The sequence below is a fragment of the Lactuca sativa genome, chromosome 6 (assembly GCF_002870075.4).
Source record: "Lactuca sativa cultivar Salinas chromosome 6, Lsat_Salinas_v11, whole genome shotgun sequence".
Lineage (NCBI taxonomy): Eukaryota > Viridiplantae > Streptophyta > Magnoliopsida > Asterales > Asteraceae > Lactuca > Lactuca sativa.
Window position 1 is genome coordinate 133,291,713 of NC_056628.2, and position 15,159 is coordinate 133,306,871.

The 15,159-nt window shown below is 34.7% G+C and overlaps 1 long non-coding RNA gene across 1 annotated transcript; it reads left to right on the plus strand.

Moving 5' to 3' along the window:
* The first annotated feature begins 1,782 nt into the window (after positions 1 to 1,782).
* Positions 1,783 to 4,562, plus strand: LOC111904997 (uncharacterized). Its single transcript, XR_002854705.3, has 2 exons — positions 1,783 to 3,229; positions 3,461 to 4,562. It is a non-coding gene; the product is annotated as an uncharacterized LOC111904997 (long non-coding RNA).
* Positions 4,563 to 15,159: the final 10,597 nt, after the last annotated feature.

The following is a 15,159-nucleotide window of genomic DNA, read 5'->3' on the forward strand; positions in this document are numbered from 1 at the left end:
CATGTCATCATTGGGCAATGCATGTTTCTTTTTATAAAAATATATCTTTCATTGATTTCATTAATTTAACTCAACTGTTATAGCATCCTGCTTTTATTTGTTCCTATGATAGCTTTGTGCTTTGAAAATTCTACCTATTTACATTGCAATAAATACCAAATGAAAATATGTTTATGAATCTTATATTTACCCTTTAATTTTAAAATCACAGGAAATGAAGGGTGTTTGTAAAAGTACCCAAATTTTTTAAAGAGCAACAGAATGTGGAGCCAAATTTTATATATAAAAAAAGTGTTGCATTTACTGCAGAATACATATGAACAATAGGCATTATTGTGTTATTAAATGTTACAATACTTTCACAAAAGCTAAAATACACCTAAATCTCATGAGTTTTTTTCTAGCTCTCAATTATTTACGATTCCTTTTGTATTAACTCCTATCTTTCACTTTCTCAAAAAACAGTATTTATCCAGACAAGACTTTCTTGTGGAGCCATGTAGCCTTGATTTGAATATAACACGTTATTTTGATACCTGAAACTGTGGTGATGACAGTAAAGTAGCACTCAGAAGTCTAGGACATCGATTTTAACGTGCTACAATAAATTTTGATTATTGGTCAGCTCTCATTTGCTAAACAAATACAATTTCACTCTGTCAATTATGTATTTATTATCTCATTTTCTTTATAATTCCTTAAATTATTACACTTGGGACAGGTATTGGAGAACTCATCAAAAACGACAACATGGATTGAAGATTTCGCTACGATGTAGCAGGTCATTCATAAAAAAATGACATACAATCATTTACACATACAAATATATGGGGGTTTTGCTTTTGATTCAATAATTTCATTGGGATATTATAAATTGTATTTGTTGTTATGAGGGTGAATTGGAATCAATGCTTTGATTTATTGTTGTTATTTTCATATAAAACATAAATGTTATATATCATATCTGGAACCATACAGGATGAATCTCATGACTACATGGCAACAAATTCCCAGTCTGATGGCTAAAACCGACGAAACCGAAACCAAAAAAGCCGAAACCGAAGCAAAACCGACGGTTAGGGTTTTAATTTTCTAAAAACCGAAAAGTCAGGTTCGGTTTCGGTTTTTACCCAAAAACCGACCCATCCAACCCGAGAAACCGACCCATACTTAAAACCGACAAACCGCCCCAAGAAACCGACCCATCCAACCCGTGAAACCGACTCAAACTTGATTGTTTTTTGGTTATAATAGACTATTTCGGGCTTTGGTTGTAACTTGTATTAGACTATTTGGTTGTAAGACTCATGTTTTTTGAAGTATTTAACTTCAATTTGGTGTTTTTGAAGTATTTAACTTCTTGCTTAATTTTTGGAAAATGGGTTAAAACCCTAAACCCATGGGTTTAAACCCAGAACCCATGAGTGTATGGGTTGAACCCAAGAAACCGGAAAACCGACCAAACCGACCTCAGAACCCAAGAAACCGAACATTTATGTGTTGGGTTAGGTTTGGGTCCAAAATCGACCCAAACCGACCCATGCACAGCCCACAGCCCTATCTGATACAATGTAATGATTTTCAAAAAACATTTCTGACGATATAAATCTAACATACCATTTGACTGTCCTCAAAAAGGATAATTAATAGATCAAAGAAACGTATGAGACTAATTATCGATCCAAACTATTACAAAAAAGCATAAGAATGCAATGATAAAACCGGATAAACAAACCTTAACCGTTTTATTATTAAAATAGTAAGTTACAGTGTTACACGGGTTTACAACATCGACTTAACAAGAAAAAAAAGTTTCACAACCTTGAAACACATAACCAACAACATCTAAACCGGCAACACGGGGCACTTCCATAGTACATACTAATTCTAAAGTGACACTTGAACAATACTCTTCTATGATTGGCTGGTTTTTTTTTTGTTTTTTTTCCAGATTAGTGTCCTCGACACCGACTCTATTACCCAATAAAAATTGGATTGGTGGCCATCGGCTCTTAACCCGATATCCCACCGCCGATCGATTGATATCACCCCGATTCATTGTTTTCTTCTCCATTTGTTCATTGTTTTACCTCCGTCCTCCTATGTCTTCCCGAGTTCCATCTTTGTCTATTTCACTTCCCTTCTCTCAATACTGAAGCACTGCTACTGGTAGCATCCCACCACCTCACGATGTCAGTCCACTTCTTCATCTTCACCGTCATTGCTTTATTTTAATCGATGATGTGCTGTTGTCAGCGACAATAGATTCGCTCCACTGAATCAATATGTGAGCTTTGTCTCCGTGAAGGAGAAGCAAGAACATTTTGATTAGATCGATTCTCATCATAAAACCTCGATTTCTTGCAACTCCATCAAAATTATTGTACGAATGCCCACCGCCTACGTTACGAAAACACTTCAGGTAAGTTGATCACTTCCTCACCTCTCTTATTTTCTGATCAGAATCTACCACCACCTCCATTGATTGCGGACGTTTATTTGGTCTTCGATCGACAAAATCGCTCACTTCCACAGCTTGTCGCTTCTTCCGTTTTCTCCACCGGCTTCAGGAATAACATCCTTATGGCCATTATCGACCGATTCTTCTATTCTACTTCTATTCTTCTGCCGAGTACCTTGGACTTTACCACACCATTTGTCTTCGTTTCCCTTTTCTGGCTTCCAATTAAACGATTACACTTTGATTCTAGCGAGGTTACTCCACCGTTCATCATCTCCACCGCCTTAATTAACTGTCACATCGCTAAAACCCTCTCAAATAGATGGTTGGAACCCGCTCCTTCCACTCGCCTACCTACCAAATCTCTTCTTCAACATTCGTCGCTTGCTTCATTGAGATATGGCAGAGGATCGTTCTTCATCCTTTATTTTCTGTCCATTTGGTTTTGTTGCTTAAGCCCTAATTTGTATTTGAATAAAAATCCGTCTTTGTTTCTTAAATTCCACCATCGATGTTGATGTTATGTCAGAAGCTCCAAAATCAGTCCCCACCATGGAACCGTAACACTGTCATTCCACAATCGCCATTGAAGCCGAGTTTAGTTTTTTTATTGAAGAATCGATTGAGGCGTTAAATCAAAGTTGTTCTACATCTCTGATTACAAGTCATCTCCATCTTCGTTTGCTTATCTGCTTTCGGTATATTACTGAGGGTATTGTCGTCCATCGTTTCTATCATAAGATTGGAGTCGCTACCAAAAGACTTCAGGTTTGTCGATCTTTATATGCCGATATTTCACGTAATCTTACACCTTCACTTTTTCTTTACTCCTATTTCTTATTATTTGCATTTTTTTCAAATATATAATACTTCACTAACAATGTTTCCTAGGATGATGGATTTACAGATGCTTAGAATACCTTGCCTTGAATGAAATCCAAGAATAGTTTATGCAATTTTTTTTATGACAGTTATCTTAGACCTTTTTTGTTTATACAGGGAGAAGATTAAAGTGAAGAAATATTATGCAGTTGCTATGTTTCTTATCTTTCTGAGTTAGAGACATATATCATAGATCATTATGTATTCTTATTTTGACAATTCATGATCTGAAATGAAGGAAATAAGATTACTTTATTGCAATAGTTGGACATAGTTGCCAAAGTTTGGAATTGAAATCAAAATTAGTGATCAATTGATGTGATTTTCTTCCGTATTGAACATGAAACACGCTACAAGTGGACATATGAATACAAACAGTAGTTGTAAGTTATAGTTTATAATCTGGATCTTTTTACCACTCAAATCTCTACATGTGGTATGACTGTCGGTTGTTTATATTCATCTTTGATTACTGTGTGATTTATAAAAAAATTATATAATTCTAAGATTAAAAGTTTGTCAATATCGTTGTATATTGCAAACACATGTTTTTTCTTACACGATTTCATTTTTTTGTTCAAATATATGAACCTAATCTTTATAACTTTTGTGTTTCTGTTTATATTATATTTGGATGTGCACTCTCTATTGACAGAAGCTCCTGTTGCAAAGGTTGTATGAACTTATACTGCGAAATTATACTCCCTTTTAGTGTGTTGTCTGCAAATCCACAATATATCATGGTATAAAGACTTGAAAATTTGTGTAATTTGAATAGTTTGTGTATGATTATTAAAGTTTATTGTTATTTTAAAGTTTAAAGTAAGGCCCAAAACTAAAAATAGACATGTAAAAATGGAAATATTTTTCAATCTATACCTTTCCTGTATTCAACAAGATTTAGGTAAGTCTATTTTTTTCTTTTTTGTAATTTCATTTTGTTTTAAATCACTTCTACCCTTATATGATCTTACATTTTTTGATAGGTTTTGTTCATCGCTCTGCCAAATACCCCATCGGGTATGTATTGGTACTATTTGAACCCCCGACCGAGCTGCAGTTCTGATATGTTCTTATATTTTTTGATCACAAGACTAGAATCATTGTATCCAATGTATTGAAACATACAATGTCGTGAAGATTAACTTCCAACTTTGTGTAGCTACCAAAGATTAAATTGTAAATTTAATTGTATCAAATTAAATTTTTATGTTTCCTATATTTATTTTCAATCTGCAATCATTGTATCCAATGGATTGAACTTTTGGTCATTAACTATGATAATAAAATATGCTTATACAAAAAGAAAAAAATTTCAACCCTTCAACGCTGGTTTCTTCACTGGTTCATTTCTAACTTTCTATAATCATCCAATTTTTTTTATGGCTTTACCAATCATCAATATTGATAACTATATTTAGAAAGTAAATATCAATTAGAAGGGCCGACGTGAAAGTCATGTGCAATATATTAAAATTAGCCCCAAAATTAGAAAACCTTAAAAAAAAGTACAAATACATAAATGTGTATTTTAAGAATCTATATGACTAAACTGGAGTATATACACAAAAAATTACGTACTTTAGGCAAAACAACAATAACAATTCTTCGAAAAAGATCAAATAAGTACTCACTAAGAACAAATGGAATAACCGCACGATGGTTAATTCTTCTAATCCGATAATAGACAAACATGTATTATTCTAGTTGTGTGACAAACATCTACACACTTAATCATTTACAACACAAGATATTGAGCTAAAAAGTAAAATGGACATTGTAGATTTGGAAACTAAAGGTTTTAGTTTTGGATTATAAAAATTAATAGTGGGACACTACATAAAATTACAAAAAGAAAAATATGAGCACCGATCGAAACTTCTTTCAAGCCATCAAAATAACTAAATTAGTATCACATGATGAAACCTAAAATACATGTATCTGTAGCTTTAAAATATTTATAAATATATTTGTTAAAAATAGGAACAACATTATTATGTATTTAAAAGTAATAATATTATGTATAATAAACTGAAGTACTCGTGTTATTATTGTTGGAAATCGTGTATAATATTTTTAAATAGTTGGTAATATTTCTAATGAAGAAAAGAAAATGAAGAAAATATGTTGTTAATTTATTAAAGAATTAATAAATAAATTAGATTTTATTTTGGTATTTAATATTGTTTCTAATTAATTAAAGAGTTTGAATATTAATTAATCCAAGAGATTAATTGGCATATTCCAAAACCTATTGGAAGAAAAAGGTGGTTGTTTTGATCTATCCCTAGGATAAGGATACGGCTGATTTGAATCACATAATGATAAACCTTAGAGTTTGATTTCTTATATGACTATATCTATAACCTATAAATAGACCGCTACCGGTCAACCCTAGAAGTTGTTTTTCTCTTCAAAATTTTGTTCACCTCTGCTTAGACGAAATTCTAACCCTCTCTTAGGGTTAGTTGAATTTCGTATGAACCCTAACTAGGGTTTCATGCTTTTGGATTTTGGCATTATAGGTTTGACTACATTAGTGGAGGTTTCTTTTGGGCTCTTCAACCAATTCACGGATGCCATAAACATGATCTAAGGATCAAGTGGTAAGTATTATATCCTTCTTTAGTTGTATTTTAAAATACATTGCTAAAACTAGTAAAATTCAGATCTAGGGAGCATGTGAACTTAAGTTTATCTTTTGGCACTACTTTGTAAAATCCAAAAAACGAAAAGAAACTTGGATCATCAAAGTGTGCGTCACACCCTCTCCTAGACGCTTCACTTCTGCCTGGTTTTTTTGGATTTCTGATTCGGCTCACAAGATTCGAATTCCTGGATAAGTTTGTTGATTAACATATTATTTTAAGTTATTTAAATCTGAAAATTTTGAATTTTAGTTTAATTTGAAATATTGTTTAATAGGATACAAATTTGAATATTTGATTAATAAAAATTTTTATAAATATTTAAATTTGAATATTTATCTTTAATATTGTTTAATTATAGAATTTATATTTGAATATTTAAAGGATTAATTAAATTTTTAATATTGTTTAAATAACTTTAAATATTATTTAAACTAGAGAATTAAATTTGAATATTAGAAAGAAATAATATGAATTTAAAAGGTTTAAATTTAGTATACGGTATAATTTACTATATGTATGAAAACTATAACATGTGTCCCCACATGTTTAATTTGCAACGTTATCGTCGAATCAAGACTAGACGCATCCGCTCTAATATTGGTTTAAGGATGTCTTCATGATTCCTAATGATGTCGGTTTTTAATATGATTCACGACTACTTCCCTCATCTCCTTCGAATTTTGAGAGTAGAGTTATCGAAAGGGTTTGATCGATCGAATTTTGTTTTTCAAAATTAAAAGTATTAATCAAGTAATAAAACAAAATTCCCGTTTTATATAAATTGTAAATGTAAGTCGGTTGTTACCCATGAAAACATACATATTGTTTATATTTTGATGATAGAACGGGTGTGGTTAAGCGACACATCATTTTCGAAAATATAAAATTATCCGATGTATCACTCGTGAGATTATTCTGTTGAAGGAGCGTATGTAGTTAACCATCATGTCAACTTGTGAATAATTTCGTATCAAGTGTCTTATGCGGGTTTGCACAGTTAATGATCAACTACATTCATATAGAGAACTTTACCGATGAAATCATATTGGAAATGCTTCAATAATTGATACAATCTCCGGAATATAACAAATCTTGTAAAGTTGAAAGCCACCATCCTCAATTAATTTCTTCCATTCGTCTTCAGTTCATTCTCTTCCCCAAGAAAAATATGCAACCATGGTTAGATCAAATGGAACATGTACATCATTGAGTGGATCATGTTGTCCAGGGTGTTGAACGAACTCCACAATAATGACTTTTCCAATATCTAGAGGTATCACTTTTTGGCAACTTTTAAGGTGTTGTTTGTTTTTTGGAAAAAAACCTCTTCAGACCTCTTATTGCTGCGCGGAGCAGCACACGCGCTACACTTTTCATCTCGTAACTGTTTGTTTTTTAGAAGTCTTCAGAGTCAAAAACCTTTGTGCGTGCTCTGTTTGGCGCAACACTTGTACTGCCTCTTCCAACCTCTTTTGTTTTTTTCTTGTTGAAATTTCTATTTTCACGGCCAGAAAAGACCGATTTGTTTATGCTTTGTTTTATAAAATCAGAGTAATCCTTTGATTAAAAGAGTTGCGGAATTTGTCCCAAAAAAACAAAATATGATAACCATTTATCAAAACATTTCTCAAAGAGAATGTATTTTCATTAAATAACAAAATCTCGGGATGTCATGTTCCGATACAGACGCATAAGCATAAACAGAACTTACATTTATTTACACTAATGATTTACATCTCCTTTAATCTCTCAGTGAAATAAATCTTCGCATTGATACCTGTGATATAAAGAAAACTGAGTGGGTCAGGCTTGGGAGCCTGGTGAGCATATAGGGTTTTCATCCCACAATAATATAATTATTATATTCAATTATCAAACAATCAACCCAATTACCCATCCCCATTATCTTCTTTATTTCTTAGGATTTTACCCTAAGAATCATCTATCATTTATTCATTCGTTCCTAAGGGTTGACCTAAGGAATTGTCATAAAGTTCATTGCTACAAGAGGCGTGACTGCCAGGTTTATGACATTCTCTTTTAGGTGCATCTGCCGATGTTATCCTACAAGCACAACTGCTAGTATTATCCTATAAGCGCATCTGCTAGTATTATCCTATAAGCACATCTGCTAGTATTATGACATTCTCTATTTAGCGCATCTGCTAAGATTATCCTATAAGCGCATCTGCCAGGATTATCCTATAAGCGCATCTGCTAGTATTATCCTATAAGCGCATCTGCTAGTATTATCCTATAAGCGCATCTGCTAGTATTATGACATTCTCTATTTAGCGCATCTGCTAAGATTATCCTATAAGCGCATCCGCCAGGATTATCCTATAAGCGCATCTGCTAGTATTATGACATTCTCTATTTGATGCATCTACCAATATTATTCCTAAGCGCATCTGCTAGCATTAGGACATTCTCTTTTAGGTGCATCTACCAATATTATGCTTAATCATCTTTCATACCTCATCATTTACCTCATCATTTTATCACATACCAACTATCTCATCTACCCATGTCCTACCCAACATATTTGTAGATATAAAATACATATGCAGTTTAACTCATTTAAAAACTATATAAAACATCCATTCCACACTCATCTCAAATAAGCAAACAATATATAAACACGCAGCACGTAACAAATTAATATTTATGTGTTAGAAGAAAGTGACTACACACTCACACAAAACACATACTTAATACCTCCAAACAATACTTATATTAAAATCGTGTTTTGAAAGAGACTATACACTCACACATATAAACAACAATATATATATATAAACACATAACATGTATTTCATAGCAAATACTTAATATTTATGTGTTAGAAGAAAGTAACTATACACTCACACATATAAACTACAATATATATAAACACATAACACGTATTTCATAGAAAATACTTAATATTTATGTGTTAGAAGAATGTAACTATACACTCACTTGATCAGAAGATGATCGGGCAGCACTACGGCTCTACGAGTAGTATTCTTCGGTGAAACCGAGATCACTTCACACACCGGGCTTCTCGTGAGCAGAGCTTCGGCTCGGAAAATCTTTTTCTTCTCGGGATCTTCAGGCTTCGGGACTTGCTTCGGGTCACGGGGTTGTTACCAGGGCTTCGGGATATTTCTTGCATGTAAATCGAGGTAAAACGGGAGAGAGAAGAGAAAATAGCAACCCTAAACGGCTGACCCTTCAAATCTATTTATAGGGCAAAATTGGCCCTTGCCACGTCGTGGCACCTTTTTCCACGTCGTGGGCTTGGTCATCACTGCATGCGTCATCGAAAGTTGCGTCTGGGGGACTCCAGGAGGTGTCAGAAGACCTGCCACGTCGTGGCACTGCTTGCCACATCGTGGTATCTGACAGTTTTGGGGTTTCGCACCTCGAACTTTAGAAATTCATAACTTTCGCATACGAACTCCGTTTTCGACGCTCTTTATATGGACGCGAAGGTGAGATTATGCTCTACAGCTCTCTTTTAGACTCCATTGGCCAATTTTGAATTTATTTTTATTATATTATAATTATATTACTTATATATTATTTTTAGTAGGCCGGGACAGGAAAACTCCGTTATAAACTCATAACTCCTTCGTCTGACGTCCATTTTCGTCCGTTTTTCCGTCGTTGCACTACTATCGATGAGATCTTCAATTCTCATTTAGATTGTTTTGGAGAAATATCGCTCTAACGTAAATTCACTATTTACGTCGCGCTGTGTCGTGCCGGTTCTGTCGCAAAACTTTGACAGGTTATAACTTCTTCGTTATAACTCGGATTTCGACGTTCTTTATATATTCGGAAACCTCGTAACATAAACTACATCTTAGTTAAGATTACTCCTTCTAAATAATATTTCCCAAAAAAAGTCATTTTTGACGCTCACTGTCCTTAAATTGACTAGCCTAGATCTACGGCGTTACACAAGATGATCTTACCATTCCTTGAATTAAAAGGAAGACGAAATTGATGTCGATTGTTACCAGTGCGAATCCATCATTTCGTCTAATGAAACCTCAGATGCTTACATGATAGGTCAAGACAAAATTGAATCATACATTAAGTCCAAAGACCATAAGAACATGTTAAAGCAACTTTTGGATGAAAATGACAAAAGGCCGATCAAATGTGATACTATATAGAAGTTCGACTCGTTGAGTGCCAAGTTAAGTTCAGATAACAAAATTAATGTTGAAAATACATCTGAATTTGATGAGGACAGTGATATGAGCGAAATATCTTTAGAGGATGAGGTTGACTGTGCGGAGTTTGTTAAAAGTGAATATGAACCTGCGAAAGATCTTATCTCTGAAAATTCTGTTGAATTCGCACGTTTCTCTAAAAATAAATCAAAGATTTTAAAAGAAAAAGCAACTGTATTACCAAAAGTTTAAACTGTGCCTAACCAGCTTTTCACAACTACTAGTCTGAACAAAAATCAAACTATTGAATTAACGTCCCTGGTTGATAACGACAATAAACATGGATGTGACGAGCACTTTTGGTCTGTCCCAATAGACAATGCAGAAGAAACAAAGGGTCTATCGGAAAAGACTTCTTGGAGAGTGAAAGGAAGATACGTATTAGAACCACTTAATAATCGCTCAAGCTACTAAAAGGGGAGTCCAAGTGGAACCAAGGATGGTCCAAGTGAAGAGTTGTTAGTACAAAACCACACGTCATTCAGAAAGATGAAACTTAAGACCAACGTTCACAAATCATCCGAGCAGTTCGCAACTAAGAAACGGCAAAAGAATGCGAGATACAACAAAAAAACTCAAAGAAAGGAAACATTTTTGGCAATCTAGGAATCCTAACTTTGTTCGAAATGAAAATTTGTCATATCAAAATGCAAAAGTCGCCTCACATGCGAACCCTAGGAGCTCCTCGCTGTCCACAGGATGCTGAAAGGAAAGTTTTTCAAAAACCAAAATTTTCAAATCCAATGAAGCCTGTGGAGAAATAAAAACCTCATCACTTTCAAACCATGAATTCTTCGAAAGACGTTAAAGGAAAAGGAAAGCTAGTTTCAGATCATAAAGCACCCATCAAGAAGTCCGAAACTAATTCAAAGAAAGTTGAAAAAAAGTTCGTGAAGAATCAAATCAAGAACAAACAAAAACAATCATCTGCAAAAGAGACGAACTTGAAAGATAATAGGATAAAAGTTTTCACAATAACAAAGGAAGATAGCACCACACTAACTAAACACACTTATATGGTTGATCTTGCATTTACTTTTCATCTTTCTATAAAAGGCTCACGAGGACCCAAGAAATTTTGGGTTCCTAAATCTGCTTAATCTCTGCAGGTAATTCGTGACGAGCAGTTTGATATTGAATGACATATCGACAGTGGTTGCTCGCATCACATGACAGGTAGGAAGGAAGAACTGCGATAATTTAGAGAACTTAAAGATGGTGGAAATATGAAGTATGGAAATAACTCTCTTCGAAAGATTAAAGGTTATGGGATGATAACAAATGGAGACTTTTCAATTCATAAAGTGGCATACGTAGAGGGACTGCAACAAAATCTTATAAGTGTTTTACAGTTGGTTGTTAGGACAGGATTAAATGTATCATTTGATGACGAAGGGTCTGAAATCATAGAAAATAATACCAAAGAAGTCCTTCTAAAGTCGAAGCGCAAAGGAGAGATGTATCCATTGAATCTAAATCCGATAAGAGGGAAGTCTGCCATCTGCCTACTAACGAAAGCTCACTCAGATGATAGTTGTCTATGGCATAGAAGAGCTTCGCACCTCAACTTCAAAGACATCAACAAGCTTGTTCTTGGTGATCATGTGCGAGGGCTTCCTCTCCTAAAATACGATAAGGATCATGCATGTGCAGCCAGCGAAATGGGAAAGCAAAACAGGAAAAGTCATCCAACTATAGTGAATACGAAAGTCATTGAACCACTAGAACTTTTTCACATCGACCTTTGTGGTCCTTCAACAATTGAAAGCGTAGGTGGTAATAAGTATATTCTTGTTATAGTTGACGATTTTTAATGTTTCACTTGGGTGTATTTTCTTAAGCAGAAATCTGATGCAACGCCAAAGCTCAAGGATTTCATAAAGCATACTCAACTACAACTGCGAAAGCTGGTTCGCAATGTTCGCAGTGACAATGGTTTGGAATTCAAAAACCAAGCGTTTGAAGAATTACTTACTGTGAAAGGCGTTTCACACAACTTCTCTGGTCCTTACACTCCACAATAGAACGGGGTCGTTGAAAGGTGAAACCGCTCCTTGTGCGAAGCTGCGAGAAGTATGCTGTCTTTCGCGAATCTGCCTATCTATTTCTGGGTGGATGCGATTGCAACTGTATGCTTCACCCAAAACAAATCTATTCTCAATAAGCAATTTTCTATCACTCCTTATGAAATAATAAATAATCGCAAGCCTAACTTTAAGTTATTCCATGTATTTGGTTCCAGGCGTTTTATCTTCAACTCAAAGGAACAACGGGACAAATTCGATGCAAAAGCTGACAATGGATTATTCTTAGGATATTTGTTGACCTCCAAGGCATATTAGGTTCTCAACAAACGATCTAAAAATATAGAAGAAACCTACTATGTCACGTTCGATGACAAATACTTGAAGAGAACTCAGACGAATGATAGTCCATTGAAGGAGATCTTTCCTAAACCAAGTCCAACTATGATTCCACTCTCTAATCTTTACGAGGAGTTCATGCTACTATTTGATGAGCCAGAGAAGGCTATAGGTGAATCGTCTTCAGGGGTTCATACAAGAGCACACCATAAGGCAAAGCGAATTGCTTTATTCTCCAAAGTGGAATATTGCATGTTTAATTCGTTCATCTCCAAAGTCGAACCCAAAAATTTTCAGATTGATCTATACCATTTTGATTGGGTACAAGCAATGTAGGAGGAGCTCAATGAATTCAAACGAAACAAAGTTTAGAGACTGATTCCTACTCCAAAGGATGCATCTGTTGTAGGGTTAGTGTGGGTGTTTCACAACAAGCTTGATAAAGAGGGAAATGTTATACAAAACAAAGCGCGACTAGTTGTAAAGGGGTATTGTCAAGAAGAAGGAATTGAGTATGAAGAGACCATTGTACCTGTTGCTAGGCTAGAATCCATTCGCATCTTTTGGCTTATGCGGCACATAAGAATTTTGAAGTTTATCAAATGGATGTCAAGTGTGCCTTTTTGAATGGGGAACTAGAGGAGACAGTTTATGTGGAGCAACCACTAGGCTTTATTAAAGAGAAGTATCCCAACCATTGCAATATTCTGGACAAAGCGGTCTATGGTCTAAAGCAAGCTCCAAGAGCCTGGTACGAAACCCATACTCGTTTTTTGAAACAGGCTAAGTTTAAACAAGGTTCGGTCGACCCAACCTTCTTTCGCAAGAAAGATGGTGACCACTTGATGATCGTCCAAATTTATGTTGCTGACATCATCTTCGGATCTACTAACCCCAGCTTAATAGTTGAATTCCGAAAGTTGATGGAAACTAAATTTGAGATGAGCTCCATGGGTCCGATTAAATTTTTCCTTCGTTTAAACATAAGACAGAGTCAAGAATGTATCTTTATCAACCAGGAGACCTACACAAAGACCATGCTTTCTAAGTTTGGAATGGTGGGAGACTTAGAAACGAAGGTTATAATGGCATTCGGAACAAAACTAAAACCATCTCCGGAAAAACCTGTTGCTGATATGACCATTTATCATTAGATGATAGGATCTTTGATGTATTTAACAGCTAGTCGACCAAACATTATGCTTTCTGTTTGTTATTGTACTAGGTTCCAAGCGAATCCTTGCGAACCCCACATGGTAGCTGTCAAGAACATTTTCAGGTACTTAAAACGAACCTCCTCACTAGGCATATGGTATCCATCAAGCTCAGGTTTCTTCGTACAAGCACTTTCGGATGCTGATCAGGGAGGCTGCGGCCTGGATAAAATGAGTACAATGGGAGGATGCCAATTCTTGGATGGCAAGCTCGTAAGTTGGCAGTCGAAAAAGAAAACTTGTGTATCCCTCTCAAATGCTGAAGCATAGTACTTAGCTGCAGCCTCATGCACTTCACAAGTGTTTTGGATTCAAACCCAACTTCGTGACTATGGCATTAACATGAAGTGAATCCCCTTATATTGCGACTCTGAAAGCGCCATTTTCATTTGTCATAACCTAGTGCGACACTCAAAGACGAAACACATTGCACTGAGGTATCATTTCATCAAAGATCACGTGGAAGATGGTAATGTTGAGATATATTTTGTAAGATATGCTGATTAGTTGGCATACATCTTCACGAAATCCTTACCTAAACCTACCTTTAATCGTATTCTTCAAGGATTGGGAATGATAGAAGCTGAGTTAGTTCCAAAACCATTCTCGCTTTCATAGTAACACTTTCGTTTTTGGTTATACTTTTGCACTCGCAACCTACAGGATGTCATGCGCATTGATGCGAACGCTCGCAGTAATTTATAGTCATCTTTTGTTCCGCGAATTGATGTGAATGCTCCCAGTAATTTGCAACCCTTGTTTATCCTGCGACTTCATATGAAAGCTCTACATATCTCATGATCAACTATTCATTCGTGGTTTGGAGTGTTTTATATCCTTTTGTGCATTATGTATATTTGTTTATTTTTTTTTATTTATTAATTTCATTTTATTTTTCATTTGAAATTACAAAAAAATTTTAATGGTTTTGTTTTAATTTTGTTTTATTATTTGTTCTTTTCTTTATTTTAATTTATTTATTTATTTATTTTCATAATATCAAAATACAAAAACATTTTACTTCTTTCTGTTTTTATTTTTTTCAGAAAACCTCAAAATTCAATTTTTTTTGCATGTTCATATTTCATTCATTAGATATTTGTGCAGATTTGAAGGCAAAATCTTTACTTTTCAATCACGAATGATAGGGCAGGTATAAATTTCTTTATCTATGAACTAGCTAAGTGTCCCTAGAAGCATGTTGTTGCATGTTCCCTCTCCTACTGCTACTATTTCAACACCAATGTCTATTGCCCCATGCCCACCTGTCTCATTAGGTGATATTAAAGATAATTATTTATTGTGGGTTGAAAACCCTATATGCTCATCAGGCTCCCAAGCCCGACCCACTCAGTTTTGTTG